We start from the raw sequence: 13,735 nt of genomic DNA, 5'->3' as shown, positions 1-13,735 counted from the left end.
CCGACTCACGGATCAAACCTGGGTCTCCCACCTTGCAGGCAGATTCTTTACCGACTAAGCCACCAGGGAAGCCCCAATGAATGTGGTAGATCACTGTTAATTTACAGTGTCTTGTACGAGTTGCCTGTTTGATGGGAGGATGCACAGGGGCTGGCTAGTGGATTTTACTGGGAAATAATGGGGTTATTGGGAGCAACCCATGGTTTCTCTTGCTAGAAAAATTTCCCCTTTTCGCACCATTTTTCCTTTCTTCACCAAATTTTCAACATTTTCTGCAGCCTTCATACTTGTTCCAGCTAGTTTCTAATGCCTTGAAACAGAGGGAAAACCATGTTGACTCAAACTTATCAATGATAGTATAAAGAGTAACTGTGGGCAATAAATATAATTATGTATGTAAGATATCTAACCCCAAGCCTGGTATATATATAACTATTTCTTTGTATCTCCTACACATATTTCTTTGCACATTTTAACACTTGTGAAATTTGGATGCTTTGTGCAATCAGTGTTAAAGATGCATTGTACCATCAATTTAAGAGGACCCTGTTAATCACTACACATTGAAGTAAGTTGTAAGTTTCATGCTTAATCAAACTGATAAGTACAACCAGCACTGTGGTATTTTAATATGAAATGAAATTGTATTGTCAATCTCAAAATTGTTAAAGAGGTCAAAGTCACTCATAGAAGTTCTAAATAGAAGTTTGGGAACATGATCTTATGCATGAATGCCAAAGGCTAGAACCTTCTTAGTATTTTAATGAACTATTATACACTTTCAAAATGACATAAGGATATTTAGGAATGATATTGCTCCAAAAGATTTAATTTTGTTTATAGACACACAGAAAATAAGATGCACTGGAACTAAGCCAATGGATAACTGAGTAAAAATCAAGGTGTAAGTCATATGCAGTGCATTAAATTTCATTGCATTATTTTTGGCATTTAACTGAACCAAGGGAAATGGACCCACTTTTATATGCCTCCTGTGGTTTTCCTGACCCCATCTACTTCTTAGGCCTCTGGTCATTTGCTCATAGGAGAGCCCTGCCCTCACTTCAGTGCCTACATTTGCCATCTGGAATGAGGCTTGGCTCCTGCATCATGCTTGTATCATGCCAATGTGATGGGAACACAGCAGCTTCAGCACATGAGCCTGATGTGAGCAAGTCTGTGGAGTCTCTGACTGCTTTCACTGTTTCTGGAGAAGTGTTACATCTTGGGGAATCAGAATTGGTTTCTGCAGTGGCTGCTAGGGGGGCAGGTGCTATTTGATGCAGCTTGGAAAAGCAGAGAAGTTACTGTCCATGAGGCCAGCTTATACCAATAAAGGTCTTGCTACAGGAAGAAACCAGCAGGTATGCTCCTCTCTTCTTGTCCCCTCTCCCACCCCAACTACCAATATACTGTCCTGATGACCAAACAGTTAATTGGTTTTTTTCCTGAAGCTGCGGACAGCTTGGCAATGTACCTCCTTGAATCGATTTCTGTTCTGGGTTATCATCCCAAATGAAGTGTTAGAGTGCTTTCCAGGGCAGTGGTTCTCCAACCTGTTAAAACACAGTCTGCTGGGCCCACCTTGAGAGTCCCTGGTCAGTAAATCTGGGATAGAGCCCAGGAATTTGTGTTTATAACAAGTTCCTAGGTAATGCTGATACTGCTGGTTCATCAACCACACTTTGAGAACCAGTGTTCTTTGGAGTCCAAGGTAAGACAGCTGATATCAGGAGTAGTCCTAGAAAGCAGAGTTTTGGATGTTATTTAGAGTTGGATTTTCCATCTTTTAGAAAGGAATGGGGATCTTATTATTAATGATAAGCAGAGCGGTATTATCCTGGCACATAGTGGTACCACTGTTACTAAAACTTCCAACTGTTTACATGGAATAAAATACAAATGAACAATAAAACATTGCAGGATCAAGTGGCTGCTATACTAGATTAGCATGGGGGCAGTAACTAGAATTAGAAAGATAATTAGAAGGATTATGGTGCAGAGTTGCTGACTGAAATAATAGTTTTGAAAAAAAAAATGCGATAGGCTTAAGGCAACTAATGGTCAAACTAAGCCATGTTCTAAAAACCAGATTTAAAGGAGATTCCCTTCTGTTGTCACAGACACTGCACTGACATTCAGGCTTAGGATCTGATTATAAAGGTAGCAGAGTTGCAAAGGAGACTAAATGTATAAACTCTGTGGGACTCGTGTCAAAGCCAGGGCTCTGATAGGGAAAACATTGAATTCTCTGATCTGGCATGAAACACTTGGAGGGATGAGCTGAGAATCCGAAAGCCCCAAGTTCTTCTAAAGCTATTCCAGTCAGCAGAAGCAGATGATGGTGGGGTCTTGCTCCCAAATCCTAATGGCCTGTATGAAATCATCTATTTCAAAGGCTCCAAACTGCCTTCCCATCTGCCACTGACACAACACACTGAATCTCCTGGACCACATAGTACAAGTGACAGAGCAGCTTGCCCAGGAGCTGGGACCTGCTGTGGAGTCTTCTCCTCTTTGGGACCCAGCTCAAAGCTAGCAACTTTTTAGGTCACTTGGTAAATAGGCCACAGAAACACACCAAAATAAGGAACATTTTGCCTCCAACTTCTACAGAGATCCGCTAAAGCATGTACCTCTTTTGTGGTTATAGGAGGCACCACAAGCAACAACTTATCCTTCACCTTAGAAGGGATATTTTGACATGCCCCCATATCCCTAGTCTCCTAGAAATTTCTCTCTTACATTTTTAGAGAATTTTGCTGAGGATAGTATTCCTGTAGCAGTATGAGCTCTGGGCAGTTCTGTTGGCTAGGTTTATCACTGGCAGAGACTGCAGGAGTCCTCAGTAGTAAAACATTTAGCTGTGGGTGGTTTTTGTTTTTATTTTTTGGTGGTGAGGGCTGCTTTCTTCCTTGACAACAAAGGCTTGTGGGGTCCTTCTTCTCTCCTTTACCTCTGGAGACAGAGGTTGCTACTGAAAGACTTTTTTCTGCTAAACTTTGCTAGGCTGGGGGATATGGTGGTGCAAGTAACTTCCTGCACTTTTCTATGCTGATATCCTTTGTTTTTAGTCTCCGCTGGGTTGTTGGAGCTGCTTCATTGTACTCTGGAGCTCTCCCAGAGCTCCGTTGTTGTTAGGGAATGAATACTATTACTGTGATCGCTTAGTCTGCCATCTTACTGTGTTACTCTCTCACTTTTATTTTTTTGTCTTTCATATTTCCCTCCCTTTCCTCTTCTGTCTCCTTCAACTTCCCCCCATCTTTTTTCTTTTCTTTTATCTTGATGGTTTGGCTAGTACTGTATATGAAGTAAGTGCTATTGATTAATGTGATAAACTCTTTACAGGAATATAAAGAAATACAAATTTTTAAAGTTTAAAAAAAAATCCTTATAATTATTTACTTTATTGTTTTGTTGTTTGATTTATTTTCTCATTCATTCCAGTTTGTCTGACACAAAACACAAATTGACTCTAATTTTACTTTGTCTCTTACTGGGAAGGAAGTCCCACCGTATTATGGGTGCTGGCAAAGTTTCTAGGCTCACACAGAGTGTCCAGATAAAACATGTCATACACATTATCTTTCTGCCTCAGTGACTACAGGCATGTCCCATCCTCCTCAGTTAACTGCCCACAACCTTGGCCTACTTTTGAAACTAATAAAGCAGGACACGTCTCTGCTAGAAAAATCTCTATTCTATCCACTGTGTGTACCTTTTATTCTCTGAGAACTTATCAGTTATGAAGACTTATTTAATGACCATTGTCATCCTTCTGATCCTGGTTCATAAGACTTCAGGTAACTTGAGCTACTCTCAAAAGTTCTGGGGTCCTGTGTATGGTTCATAATTTTGGTGACCTAGTGTCAGACAGCTTAGGGTGTTAAGTCCAAGTTCATGTAATACCACAGTCTTACTGGCTTTGCATTGCTATGTTTAACTCAAGGATTTTGTGCTCCTGGGTGGTGTAATGGTGGAGAAAATTGGGCATAGAGTATATTAAGATAGCAACGTCACTGAGATGAGAGTTTGGGATGTGGGTTAGGTGTGAGGAATTGAGTCCAAGCTGAGAAATTATAAGATCAATCAAGAGGTTACTTTGGAGATTGGAAACGAGATTGTGTTGCACAGAGGATAGGACCTTTTGGTTGAAGTGATGGTAGAAAAATAAATAATGATTAATTGGAAGTGAGGGATTGTATCTGATGCAACATGCCTGAACTTGGGCAAACTCCAGGAGATGGTGAGGGACAGGGAGGCCTGGTGTGCTGCAGTCCATGGGGTCACGAAGAGTTGGACATGACTGGGTGATTGAACAACAGCAATTAAGCTGGGCTGATGGTTTGAGATAGGTTGGATTGGAAATGATATTTGTGATTTAATGGATCTTTCAGTGAAGTTGGGTGAAGCTGGGAGTAGATGGTGTTTCTATGTGGGCCAAATGTTGAGTTGAAGCTAGATACTGGTGTCGGTAGACTTATTAAGTGTTGCATTTGTTGAGTTGGTTAGTGTTGTGTTTGTCTTGAGATTGGGGTTAAGGATAAAGATAGAGCTGAGGTTTGGAGTTAGGTGTTTTTTTTTTTTTTTTTTACTGGTGTTTGTTTCAAAGAGGGTAAATGTAAGGTTGATATGGATAGAGTTTGCATTAGCCTGGGGTATGGGCTGGGTGGATTTGATGGAGACCCCATGAGTTGATCACAGCTGGGCTGTTATTAAAATATCAGTCATTGAGTTCTGGATTAAATGTATTCAATGTTACTTTCAGTTCAGTTCAGTTCAGTCACTCAGTCATGTCCAACTCTTTGCGACCCCATGAATTGCAGCACGCCAGGCCTCCCTGTCCATCACCAACTCCCAGAGTTCACTCAGACTCACGTCCATCGAGTCAGTGATGCCATCCAGCCATCTCATCCTCTGTCGTCCCCTTCTCCTCCTGCTCCCAATCCCTCTCAGCATCAGAGTCTTTCCCAATGAGTCAACACTTTGCATGAGGTGGCCAAAGTACTGGAGTTTCAGTTTTAGCATCAATGTTACTTTACCATTCTTCAAAATCTTCCCTGACTATGAGTCTCATTAACCATAAATAGACTTCTAGGTAGGAGAAGGCAGTGCAAGTAAATAAAACCAGGAATCTCTGATGTTTCCAGATTCCTTCAAGCCTCAACATGTCAAGTAGCCTTTCCCTTCACACACACACACACACACACACACACACACACAGTGTTTTACAACAAAAACATAGTTTTACAACAAAGACATAGGAGAAGCTTTAACTATTCTAAGACTGTTGGAATAGTTCATATTACCTATTTCTTTGGCTTGAGCTCAGAATGACTGTGTTTAGACTTTTGCTTCCCCTCTTGCTACATCTCCTACTCCAACATTTCTTCTTTACCACTCCTTTTTTTTTTTCTCTCCACCCTCCTACTCCCCATTCCTTGATATATTTTACCTTTTTCCTTGAGGTATACTTGTTCCCATGCTTAGCACATTGAAATAGTAATGGCCATTGCCATTACTAGTGGGTTTACAAATAAAAGGAAGGCAGAGCTTTATTCATCAAGAATTATAAAGAATTATTTCCTTAATGATTAATATGAAAATGAAAGTCATCCAGTCATGTCAGACTCTTTACAACCCCATGGACCCATGGAATTCTCTAGGCCAGAATACTGGAGCAGGTAGCCTTTCCCTTCTCCAGGGGATCTTCCCAACCCAGGGATCAAACCCAGTCTCCTGCATTGCAGGCAGATTCTTTACCAGCTGAGCCACAAGGGAAGCCCAAGAATACTGGAGTGGGTAGCCTATCACCCTTCTCCAGGGGATCTTCCCAACCCAGGAATTGAACCTGGGTCTCCTGCATGGCAGGCAGATTCTTTACCAAGCTATCAGGGAAGCCCAATGATTAATATATCCATCTGGAATAATTCATCCCTAGGAACTATTTTAAACAATCTACCTCAATAAGAAAATTGAAACATACTTGATCTACTTGGAACCCAAGTGAATGAATGAGTGAGTGAAAGTCGCTCAGTGATGCCCAACTCTTTGCGACCCCATGGACCAGGCTCCTCTGTCCATGGAATTCTTCAGACAAGAATACTGGAGTAGGTTGTCATTTCTCCAGGGATCGAACCTGCACCTCTTTTGTCTCCTGCATTGGCAGGCAGGTTCTTTACTATTAACGCTGATGCTCTATAAATGTCAATTAGGTCCAACTGGTCCAATGTATTGTTTAGTGCTTGTGTTTCCATATAAATTTCCTATCTTGATGATCTGTCCATTGGTGTGAGTGGGGTGAAAAAAACACTCAAACACCCAGACTCACATATGAGAAAAGAAGAAGAAAAAAAAGAAAAAATTATAAAAACAGGAATAAAAAAAAAAAGAGCTCCATTCTAAACACAGCCCATTCCCAACTCCTTAACTAGCCCTTCCTCATAAGTCCATTGTCTGCCTGTGAGTCTCGTTCTGTTTTGTAAGTTCATTTGTATTTATTTTTTAAATTCCATGTATAAAGAAGGACCTTGACTAGTTTTATTCACATATGAAATAAATTAGGATGTGACTGAACAGTCAGATTATTACTCAGAACAAGTCTTAAAGGTGCTATTATTATCTAAATAGTGGATAATTGTGGTGTGATTTCAATAAGGAAACCTCTTTGTTTCTTGGTTACATTATTTGTATGTAATAAGTTGGGAGATGACTCGAGGTAATTATTGATATTATAGGGATTACAAAGCACATATACATGAATATTTGTGTATCCATCCATTATTGACCTAGTTTTGTGGTATATATATACATCCATAATTAACAAATATAAATACAACTAAAAAAAGGGCCTATTATATAACACATGGAACTCCACTCAATGTCAAGCGGCAGCTTGGATGGTTGTGAGGTTTGGAGGAGGATGGATACATATATATGTATTGCCAAGTCCCTTCACTGTTCACATGAAACTATCACAACATTGTTAATTGGCTATACCCCAATATAAAATAAAAAGTTCAAAAAAGAAAAAAAAAGACAGCAATCAAGCCAAAACAAACCCCTAAGTGGAAATGAATACTAAAAACTAGACTTGCAAAAATACAAAATCCAAAAACATGGGAAAAAATGCAATAGAGTACTGTAAAATGCAAAGAGTACTGTAAAAATTTTTTTTATTTAAAAATAAAATGTTTTTTAAAAGAAAAAGTGAATTAAAGAGATAAAAAATTAAAGGAATAATAAAGAGAGAACTACATTAGAACAATATGAGGAAGAAAATATATATATATATATATATATATATATATATATATATATATATATATATACAGAATGAGTGGTAGTGAGAATATCTTCCTAAGTCCTCCCTTGAAGTCTCCACACAGTGAGCACCAGCCAGTCTGCCTAGTCAGGAAGCCCTCCAATATTTCTAGGAAGGTCTCTGGGCCTGCTGTGAACACTGTGGAGTCAGCTCCTACTCAGATCTGGCCTTACTCCAGCTTGTTCTTACTTCCAGTGCCCACAATTGCCCTTAAAGTCCACAATCTTAAGCTAATGAAGTGTTAGTTGCTCAGTCGTGTCCAACCCTTTGCAATCTCATGGACTGTAGCCCGCTAGGCTCCTCTGTCTATGGGATTCTCCAGGCAAGAATACTAGAGTGGGTTGCCATGCCCTTCTCCAGGGTACCTTCCTGACCCAGGGATCCAACCCAGATCTCCCGCATGGCAGGCAGATTCTTTACTGTCTGACCTACCTGGGAAGCCCTTTTTTAAAAGCTAATAGTGGGTGGGGGATTTAATCCACTGCACCTGCTGCTACAGGAGTGAATTCCCTTCCTCTTCTTCGGTCACACAGCCCCTGGTGATCTGCTTTGGTTCTGGTCCTGTCTCCGCTTGTAGGCCGCCCTCTGGTGTCTGTTCCCTGCCCAGACAAGAGGGTTTACTCATTTGGGCTGGGGAGAGGGAGGGATATGACTGCCACATGGGGATGTACAGGGGAGTGCCCACAGAAGCAGAGTCCTGCAGAATGTTGCTACAGTCACACACTCTCCCAGAGGTATTGGCTTTGGGTTGTGGGTCCCTAGGAAGAACCAAGCTTCATAGGCTCTTGGAAAGGGGTGGGCAGTAACATGTGCCTTCTCATGGCTTGGTGGCAGCTGCTACCTCTGAGTCAGGACCACAGTGGCAGCCTTTCATTTGCTGCCTCAGGCACTCTACCTGGCTTTGGCAGTGGCCTGTCTGCTTGCATTCTCTGGGAATCTATTTACACTTCTGGCACTCCTGCTACTTTGAACGCTGGCTTTGAACAGGAGTGTCTTCTGGTGTTGGCAGTCCGTAGCCATTGCTCATCCCACCTCTGGCATTCACAAAGGCAATTTGTGAGTGCAGGGAGCTGGAGGGTCCCGTGGCAATCATCTCTTGCCTCTCGGGGAAGCCCATGCTTTTCCTTGGACTCCTTCCACTGTGTCATACTAGCCCCTTCAGAGTATCTTCGTGACATTCAACCCTGGTCCTCTCCTTGGGATCTGACCCCTGAAGCCCGAGCCTCAGTATCCAGCCCCCACTCATCATGGTGAACATGTAAGCTGCTTCTTGGCTGGGAAATGCTGTTTGGCAGCTATCTCTGTGGTGAATTCTCTCTATTTTGCCTTCCAAGCACCTGTTGGAGTGTTCTCCTTTGAGGTTTTGATGGGTTCTCCCCCATCCCTACCCATGAGGAACTTTCTGAGTGTGTGGATACTTTTCCTCCTTCATGACTACCTCCCAGGGACACAAGTCTCCATTCTGAAATCCTTTGTCTCTTTTTTCCATCTCTATCTTTTGCCCTACTTCATTCTGAGGAATTGGCTTGCCTTTTTGGAAGTCTGGGGAAATTATGAACAATGCGAAAAGGCAGAAAGAGACAAAATAATGGCAAAAGAAAAACCAACAAAGATGAAGCAGGTCATACAGGTTAATAGCAGAAAAAAAAGCAACCCAATCAAAACAGAGACAGAAAAGGACAATACATAATGATCAAAAGATCACTCCAAGAAGAAGGTATAACAATCACAAATAGACATGCAGCCAACATAGCAGCACCACAATATGTAAGGCAAATAGTAACAAGTATGAAAGGGGAAACTAACAATAACACAATAATAGTGGGAGACTTTAGTACCCCACTCACACCTATGGATAGATCAACTAAACAGAAAATTAGCAAGGAAACACAACCTTTAAATGATAAAATGGACCAGTTAGTCCTAATTGATATCTATAGGACATTTCACCCCAAAACAACGAATTTCACCTTTTTCTCAAGTGCACACAGAACCTTCTCCAGGATAGATCACATCCTGGGCCATAAATCTAGCCTTGGTAAGTATACAAAAAATTGAAATCATTCCAAGCATCTTTTCTGATCACAATGCAGTAAGATTAGATGTCAATTACAGGAAAAAAGCTATTAAAAATTCCAACATATGGAGGCTAAACAACACGCTTCTGAATAACCAACAATTCACAGAAGAAATCAAAAAAGAAATCAAAATATGCATAGAAATGAATGAAAATGAAAACACAACAACTCAAAACCTATGGGACACTGTAAAAGCAGTACTAAGGGGAAGGTTCATAGCAATACAGGCTTACGTCAAGAAACAAGAAAAAAGTCAAATAAATAACCTAACTCTACACCTAAAGCAAAGTGACTTCCCTGGTGGCTCAGACGGTAAAACGTCTGTCTACAATGTGGCAGACCTGGGTTCAATCCCTGGGTTGAAATGGCAATCCACTCCAGTACTATTGCCTGGAAAATCCTATGGACAGAGGAGCCTGGTCCTCCTGGTCCATGTGGTCGCAAAGAGTCGGACACGATGGAGCGACTTCACTTACTTAATTACATCTAAAGCAACTAGCAAAGTAAGAAATGAAGAACTCCAGGGCTAGTAGAAGGAAAGAAATTATAAAAATTAGGGCAGAAATAATGCAAAAGAAACAGAAGAGACCACAGCAAAAATCAACAAAGCTAAAAGCTGGTTCTTTGAAAAGATAAAATTGACAAACCATTAGCCAGAATCATCAAGAAAGAAAGGGAGAAGAATCAAATCAACAAAATCAGAAATGAAAATGGAGAAATCACAATAGACAACACAGAAATACAGGCTTAAAGGATCATAAGAGACTACTATCAGCAACCATATGCCAATAAAATGGACAATTTGGAAGAAATGGACAAATTCTTAGAAAAGCATAACTTTCCAAAACTGAACCAGGAAGAAATAGAAAATCTTAACAGACCCATCACAAGCAGGGAAATCTAAACTGTAATCAGAAGTCTTCCACCAAACAAAAGCCCAGGACCAGATGGCTTCACAGCTGAATTCTACCAAAAATTTAGAAAAGAGATAACAGCTATCCTACTCAAACTCTTCCAGAAAATTGTAGAGGAAGGTAAATTTCCAAACTCATTCTGTGAGGCCACCATCACCCTAATACCAAAACCTGACAAAGATGCCACAAAAAAAGAAAACTTCAGGCCAATATCACTGATGAACACAGACGCAAAAATCCTTAACAAAATTCTAGCAAACAGAATCTAACAACATATTAAAAAGATCATACATCATGACCAAGTGGGCTTTATCCCAGGGATGCAAGGATTCTTTAATATCCAAAATCAATCAATGTAATACACCACATTAACAAATTGAAATATAAAAACCATATGATTATCTCAATAGATGCAGAGAAAGCCTTTGACAAAATTCAACATCCATTTATGATAAAAACCCTCCAGAAAGCAGAAATAGAAGGAACATACCTCAACATAATAAAAGCTATGTATGACAAACCCACAGTAAATATTATCCTCAATGGTGAAAAATTGAAAGCATTTCCCCTAAAGTCAGGAACAAGACAAGGGTGCCCACTCTCACCACTACTATTCAACATAGTTTTGGAAGTTTTCACCACAGCAATCAGAGAAGAAAAATAAATAAAATGAATACAGATTGGAAAAGAAGAAGTAAAACTCTCACTGTTTGCAGATGACATGATCCTCTACATAGAAAACCCTAAAGACTCCACCAGAAAATTAATCAATGAATTAATAGAGCTAATCAATGAATATAGTAAAGTTGCAGGATATGAAATTAACACTCAGAAATAACTTGCATTCCTATACACTGACAATGAGAAAACAGAAAAATTAAGGAAACTATCCCATTCACCATTGCAACAAAAAGAATAAAATACTTAGGAATAAATCTACCTAAAGAAACAAAAGGCCTATATATAGAAAACTATAAAACACTGATGAAAGAAATCAAAGAGGACACTAATAGATGGAGAAATATACCATGTTCATGGATTGGAAGAATGAATATAGTGAAAATGAGTATACTACCTAAAGCAATCTATAGATTCAATGCAATCCCTATTGAGGTACCAATGGTATTTTTCACAGAACTAGAACAAATAATTTCACAACTCGTATGGAAATACAAAAAATCTCAAATAGCCAAAGCAATTTTGAGAAAGAAGAATGGAACTGGAGGAATCCACCTGCCTGACTTCAGGCTATACTACAAAGCTGCAGGCATCAAGACAGTATGGTACTGGCACAAAGACAGAAATATAGATCAATGGAACAAAATAGAAAGCCCAGAGATAAATCCACGCACCTATGGACACCTTAGCTTTGACAAAGGAAGGAAGAATATACAATGGCAAAAAGGCAATCTCTTTAACAAGTGGTGCTGGGAAAACTGGTCAACCACTTGTAAAAGAATGAAACTAGAACACTTCTACCACCATACACAAAAATAAATTCAAAATGGATTAAAGATCTAAATGTAAGACCAGAAACTATAAAACTCCTAGAGAAAAACATAGGCAAAACACTCTTTGACATAAATCACAGCAGGATCCTCTATGACCCACCTCCCAGAGTAATGGAAATAAAAGCAAAAATAAACAAATTGGACCTAATTAAACTTAAAAGGTTTTGCATAACAAAGGAAACTATAAGCAAGGTGAAAAGACAGCCTTCAGAATGTGAGAAAATAATAGCAAACAAAGCAACTGATGAAGAATTAATTTCAAAAATATACAAGCAGCTCATCAGCTCAATGCCAGAAAAATAAACGACTGAATCAAAAGATGGGCCAAGAACTAAACAAACATTTCTTCAAAGAAGACATACAGGTGGCTAACACACATGAAAAGATGCTCAACATCACTCATTATCAGAGAAATGCAGATCAAAACCACAATGATGTACCATTGCACGCTGGTCAGAATGGCTGCTATCCAAAAGTCTACAAACAATAAATGCTGGAGAGGGTGTGGAGAAAAGGGAACCTTCTTACACTGTTGGTGGGAATGCAAACTAGTACAACCACCAAGGAGAACAGTGTGGAGATTCCTTTAAAAACTGGAAATAGAACTGCCATATGACCCAGCAATCCCACTGCTGGGCATACAAACTGAGGAAACCAGAATTGAAAAAGACACGTGCACCCCAATGTTAATCGCAGCACTGTTTACAATAGCCAGGACATGGAAGCAACCTAGATGTCCATTGGCAGACAAATGGGTAAGAAAGCTGTGATACATATACACAATGGAATATTACTCAGCCATTAAAAAGAATACATCTGAATCTATTCTAATGAGGTGGATGAGACTGGAGCCTATTATACAGAGTAAAGTAAGTGAGAACGAAAAACATCAATACAGTATACTAATGCATATATATGGAATTTAGAAAGATGGTAATGATGACTCTATATGTGAGACAGCAAAGGAGACACAAATGTATAGAACAGTCTTTTGAACTCTGTGGGAGAAAGCGAGGATGGGATGATTTGAGAGAACAGCATTGAAACATGTATATTATCATATGTGAAACAGATCACCAGTCAGGTTTGATGCATGAAACAGGGTGCTCAGGGCTGGTGAACTGGGAAGACCCCGAGGGATGGGATGGGGAGGGAGGTGGGAGGAGGGCTCAGGATGGGGAACACATGTATACCCATGGCTGATTCATGTCAATGTATGGCAAAACCCACTACAATACTGTAAAGTAATTTAGCCTCCAATTAAAATAAATAAATTTTTAAAAAAGAAGAAAGTAAGAAAAAGCAGAGAGAAGACCTAAACAGACATTTATCCAAAAAAGACATACAGATGGCTAGCTAACAGACACATGAAAAGATGCTCAATATCCCTACTGATTATAGAAACGGAAATCAAAACTACAATGAGATGTCACCTCACACCCGTAAGAATGGCTGTTATCAAAAACCTACAAACAATAAATGCTGGAGAGGGTGTGGGTAAAAGGGAACTCTCTTGCCCTGTTGGTGGGAATGTAAATTGATACAGCCACTATGGAAAACTGTATGGAGATTCCTTTAAAAATTAGGAATGAAAATATCATATGACTGAACAACCTATTACTGGGCATATAACCTGAGGTAATCATAATCAAAAAAGACACATGGACTCCAATGTACATTGTACTACTGTTTACAATAGCCAGGACATGGAAGCAGCCTAGATGTCCACTGACAGATGAATGGATAAGGAAGCTATGGTACATATAACACAATGGAATATTACTCAGACATAAAAAAGGGATGCCTTGAGTCAGTTCTAATGAGATGGATGAAACTAGAGCCTATTATACAGAGTGAAGTAAGTGAGAAAGAGAAAAATGAATATCATATATGAACGGATATACA

General features: G+C 39.7%; 1 long non-coding RNA gene across 1 annotated transcript in view; it reads left to right on the top strand.

The window, feature by feature from the left end:
* Positions 1-3,692: 3,692 nt before the first annotated feature.
* The window catches only part of LOC132657567 (uncharacterized), a 24,778-nt gene continuing 14,735 nt past the window's right edge, over positions 3,693-13,735 (top strand). Inside the window, exon 1 of the long non-coding RNA XR_009595961.1 lies at positions 3,693-3,806. This is a non-coding gene — a long non-coding RNA (uncharacterized LOC132657567). The remainder of the gene's footprint in view (positions 3,807-13,735) is intronic.

This window comes from Ovis aries, chromosome 13 (assembly GCF_016772045.2).
Source record: "Ovis aries strain OAR_USU_Benz2616 breed Rambouillet chromosome 13, ARS-UI_Ramb_v3.0, whole genome shotgun sequence".
NCBI lineage: Eukaryota > Metazoa > Chordata > Mammalia > Artiodactyla > Bovidae > Ovis > Ovis aries.
This window is presented reverse-complemented; position numbering and strand designations above follow the sequence as displayed.